The 5308-nt window shown below is 42.9% G+C and overlaps 2 non-coding genes across 2 annotated transcripts; one reads left to right on the top strand and one right to left on the bottom strand.

Moving 5' to 3' along the window:
- Positions 1-333: 333 nt before the first annotated feature.
- Trnas-cga (transfer RNA serine (anticodon CGA)) lies at positions 334-408 on the bottom strand. Its single transcript has one exon. It is a non-coding gene; the product is annotated as a tRNA-Ser (tRNA).
- Positions 409-646: 238 nt separating this feature from the next.
- Trnas-uga (transfer RNA serine (anticodon UGA)) lies at positions 647-721 on the top strand. The gene has a single exon. It is a non-coding gene; the product is annotated as a tRNA-Ser (tRNA).
- Positions 722-5308: the final 4587 nt, after the last annotated feature.

Below are 5308 nucleotides of genomic sequence, written 5' to 3'. Positions count from 1 at the left end.
CTGATATGAAACTTCCTGGCAGATTAAAACTGTGTGCCCGACCGAGACTCGAACTCGGGACCTTTGCCTTTCGCGGGCAAGTGCTCTACCAACTGAGCTACCGAAGCACGACTCACGCCCGCTACTCACAGCTTTACTTCTGACAGTACCTCGTCTCCTACCTTCCCAACTTTACAGAAGCTCTCCTGCGAACCTTGCAGAACTAGCACTCCTGAAAGAAAGGATATTGCGGAGACATGGCTTAACCACAGCCTGGGGGATGTTTCCAGAATGAGATTTTCACTCTGCAGTGGAGTGTGCGCTGATATGAAACTTCCTGGCAGATTAAAACTGTGTGCCCGACCGAGACTCGAACTCGGGACCTTTGCCTTTCGCGGGCAAGTGCTCTACCAACTGAGCTACCGAGTCTCGGTCGGGCACACAGTTGTAATCTGCCAGGAAGTTTCATATCAGCGCACACTCCGCTGCAGAGTGAAAATCTCATTCTGGAAACATCCCCCAGGCTGTGGCTAAGCCTTGTCTCCGCAATATCCTTTCTTTCAGGAGTGCTAGTTCTGCAAGGTTCGCAGGAGAGCTTCTGTAAAGTTGGGAAGGTAGGAGACGAGGTACTGGCAGAAGTAAAGCTGTGAGTAGCGGGCGTGAGTCGTGCTTCGGTAGCTCAGTTGGTAGAGCATTTGCCCGTGAAAGGCAAAGGTCCCGAGTTCGAGTCTCGGTCGGGCACACAGTTTTAATCTGCCAGGAAGTTTCATATCAGCGCACACTCCGCTGCAGAGTGAAAATCTCATTCTGGAAACATCCCCCAGGCTGTGGCTAAGCCATGTCTCCGCAATATCCTTTCTTTCAGGAGTGCTAGTTCTGCAAGGTTCGCAGGAGAGCTTCTGTAAAGTTGGGAAGGTAGGAGACGAGGTACTGGCAGAAGTAAAGCTGTGAGTACCGGGCGTGAGTCGTGCTTCGGTAGCTCAGTTGGTAGAGCACTTGCCGGCGAAAGGCAAAGGTCCCGAGTTCGAGTCTCGGTCGGGCACACAGTTTTAATCTGCCAGGAAGTTTCAGATTCTTATTCGATTGGCCTCGAAACTCTGTCTACGGTCATCGACAGTCTTAGTGTACCTTTGATCACGTAGTAGGCCTGATTTGCGCGTACGCCGACAGACATTTCGACGTCCCACAGGTGGAGTTTCTTTTTTCCAAAGAAATAAACTACGTACTGAAATAAGTTGCGTGTTTGTAACACACCACATTACCACGAACTGGCATCAACTCAATCTTTGCAACACAATAAACATATGATCACCGTCGATAACACACTGAAATATCCTCCCATTTGCATTATTTTTCGCAAAAAAAAAAAAAATCGGGACGGGTTGTGTTGTTGTGGTAAAAACATACGACAGCAGAACTATCAAACTGAACGTCACAGTGTTTCCCTTTATGAAAAGATGTGACACCAAAACTTTCAAACCGATAAACACATTTCTTTCATTGAGAATTTCGTACAAAACTAACACCGAAATTTCCGACTTTTCCTGGGATTTTTCTTTCTCTTTCGTAGACTCCTTGTCCTGACAGTCACGAACAAAACAAGAAAATCGACGAAATCTATCTACCCGCTCTCAAATGGTCTTTCACAAAAGCGGCAGTTGATTTTTATTAATATTGATAACTTTCAAGCTTATGCGTTTCAGTATTCTTATGTGCAGTCGTTGCTTTCAGTTTCGTCATCTTCAGAGTCGCATTGTTACCTGTTCATGTTTCCCAGCATGCAATGCGCGTCGCTGGCAGCGCTGTTTCCGCACAGTGTTTAAACGGCGTCCGGCCGTCAGTTTGCCGTCACGCGACAGTTAGTCGCGACGGCGCTGCGCCGGCAGCCGCGCAGTAGCTCGACGTGACGTGCGTGTCAGTTTAATTACGCTCTACTCGCATATTAATTACGAGCCAAGTTGGTAGGACGCGGCAGGCGGGAAGCGCTGGTGAAACTTTTAGCTCGCCGCGCCCATCAATCTCGTTGCGTCCCGCCCTCTAAAGGCACTTGCTGAACCCGCCCCAAGCGTCTCTGTTGGCGAAGGTGCCTACATAATACAGGGGCTGCTAACCACAATACCGAAGCCCCGTCCTACGTTACTGTCACCTCATTATCGGCATCTTGTACGACGTCACTTCACCCACTCAGTCCAAGAATCAGCCGAAGCAGAGAAGCCAGAGGGGCAAGACTGTCAGCCGACAACTCCAGCATGTAGAAGTTAACTCGGAATGACTACTGTCTACTGTGTTTACTACATGCTTGGAACTTAATTTTCTCCGTTTCTTACTCTTCGAAACGTATTAGAGCCAGACACACCTTTCCTCTTTTGGCGCCTCACTGAGAACAGATACCGATGCAACTGGGAGAGGTCTCCAACGAGAGCGTCGCAGAAGGTTGGATCTAGACATTTTAAGACCACTACAGTGACGTGAGTGTCCCCGTTGGAAATCCACTATGAATCAAGTGCGGACCGCGGCGCCGGAGCATCAGCTGTTTCGCTTTCAACACTCATACTGATCCTCTCAAATTTACTTCGGAGAATTCTCGCCTAAAAAGACTTCTGCTGTTTCCGGTTCTCCCAGCGGCAATTGTATGAAATAATTATTTACGTGCTGGGTATCTATTTGGGCTATGAATACTTGCGTAGTGCTCCTAGTGATGTTTTTCGGCTGAGGGCTGCACTTTATTCATTATTGCGTGTGACTTGTCATGTTTTGTACCACAGTAAAATACATTAAGCACTGACGGTAGGCGGACTGGAACTTCCCCACTCCCAAACGTCAACTCTAAGCATTGTTTTGGTTCTTTCATATTGCACATGTATCTCCTACACAGCAGATATACTTCTTCATGGTAGTAAGTAACATTTTACTTATTGGTCGTGGTTGCTAGCGAACGCTCATTTTGATGTTGATCGACCAGGAGCTAGACAGATCAAATTATAATGGTGAAGCAGTGTTCAGTAAGAGAAAGAGAGGTGTCCTTTACTGACTCATCAGAGTTGTGACTTGTTTCCATTCAACCAACCACTATTCTCACTCCTACTCATGAACAGCAGTTACACTCAACAATGACAATGATTTGTTATAGAAATCCCTATCTCAGCCTTCTTTTATCAGTTTAAAACCAAACGTGACTCTCCACTACCGTAGAAGTTGTTTCCTGATATCTTAACACAGGCCTTGTCACACTGAGTTAAGGGTGTAAAATATCAGAGTACGCAGCTGTACTGAATCTCTTGATGGTAATCCTAAACATCTTTGTCACGGGAAAATATGTGACATTGAGCTTGGTGATTTTTCTGTCTGATATGGTTGTAAGTACCCTTGACGCAATTCAACAAGCGTAAATACCAACAGCGGGCGTCACCATATGTGTTCCTAACACAATATTCACCCGGTGTAACTTAGAAACACCACTGCACTATACAAGGGATCATTACAATCATTCTTATGGTGCACATACATACTTGACACCTCGTAAGAGGAGGAAGGAACTCAACAACATCCTCCTACAACAGTACTCAGACGTTACAATGAAAGCACTGCTACTCACGAAGGTCCATTGTCGAAGGTGTAATAATCGTATAGCAGTGAAACCTAGTAGATTCACGCTGGAACGTCATTAATTCCAATTTTGGCCACCAGGTGAAAATCTAGCGCTCTACACTATCTTTTCGGCGTCTCCGGTGCTCACATTGAACAACTGTGTAACTGGCGGATAAAATCAACATTATGCCTATCTCACTTGTTTGACCTTCTCCGGCCATCTCCCAGAGACTTCCTTGCACTCACAGCACCAGATTATAGCACCTGGTGACCAGGATTGAACTTAATTTCTTTTCTAGCGTAAACCGGTTCCGCGTTAAGACGCCTCTTGCCAAGATCGTTGTCCTATTTTGAGGACAGAGCACATATTTATTTATAAATACACAATAAATTATTAATTTGCAACTATTACTGTTCTACGTCATTCGTTAATGCTTTTTATAACAAATGTATGTTTACAGGAAATTAAAAGCAATAAATCCTACAATGTAGTGATTATTGAATACTAAGGCACACTTTTCGTTATTACAGGTATTTACTTTATCGACAATTTCGTAATATTTGAAATATGTGGCAAAGATCTTTTTGTGATTATTTATAGTCAACAATGTGTCCTTTAAACTACTTGCATTGTTAGCTCAAAATTGGTGTTATATTCATTGTTTTCCATTGTTATAAAATTTGGTGTACTCGAAATAGGACACTGGGACTTGGTGTTATCATTTCAGTTATTTGTATTGCTGCACGTTCGAATGTGAAACTCTGCTACTGCTGATGTATTTTCTTTTTAAAACGTGGTAATTTTACAATGCACCTGCTCATTCACCGTTGCTTGCGACAAAACTTTTTGGCTAAAATCAACATGACAATCGTGCCTCAGCCATCATATTAACCGGATTTGGCCCCTTCTGACGTTTTCCTGTTCCCAAAACAGGAGAGAACAATGAAACGACGAAGATTTTCAACGATTGGCGAAATAAAAACTGCATCGCTGGAAGTATTTAAGGCTGTAACAAAAAGTGCTTATGAGAAGAGTTTCGAGGATTGGAAGAAGCGTTGACACAAACGTATTGTCTCTGAAGGGGATTACTTTGAAGGGGACAAAACGAATATTGATGAATAAATAAATATTTTTTCATAAAAATGTAGTCATCTTACCTTTCGAACACACCTCGTATGTGGGTCACTAAGAATTTGCGTCTAGTGTGTATTACGTCACACAATGATGGATATTAAATGTAGTTAATATACTAAATTCTTCATCATACGTTGTAGGGAAGCAGCCTAATCACGCCTTATAAAATTCACATCAGTCTTTCCATTGTGTGCCAGCCAGTCCGATGTAACTAGCTCAGACGTCATAAATGTTGCGTAATACTTTAAAAATCAAGTAAATAACCTGAAACGTTTCTAGCATGTCAGGAGTAATACTAAATCAATATGTGTTGAATATCAGTTCAATAACTTTGACCACTTTCGAAATTTGGATGTTTTTCTGTAAAAATCATTGGCGCAACAGAAAAGAGCTAGAAACTTAAAAATCTATATTTAGATTCCTTTTGCATAATAATTTAGTAGAAACAGTATTCTGGATCTCACAAATTAAAATTTTAGTTGAAATTCATGATTTTCTGGTTTATGTCTTAGAAATTAAGGAAGCAAGATAGATTAAGTAGGCGAATAAATAAAGCTCGGATGTTTAAGTAGAAGGGAGATCCGCTATAATCATAAAAATGTGAGA

This window comes from Schistocerca cancellata, chromosome 6, assembly GCF_023864275.1.
Source record: "Schistocerca cancellata isolate TAMUIC-IGC-003103 chromosome 6, iqSchCanc2.1, whole genome shotgun sequence".
Classification (NCBI taxonomy): domain Eukaryota; kingdom Metazoa; phylum Arthropoda; class Insecta; order Orthoptera; family Acrididae; genus Schistocerca; species Schistocerca cancellata.
The sequence above is the reverse complement of the archived record's forward strand: the minus strand, read 5'-3'. Positions and strand labels throughout refer to the sequence as shown.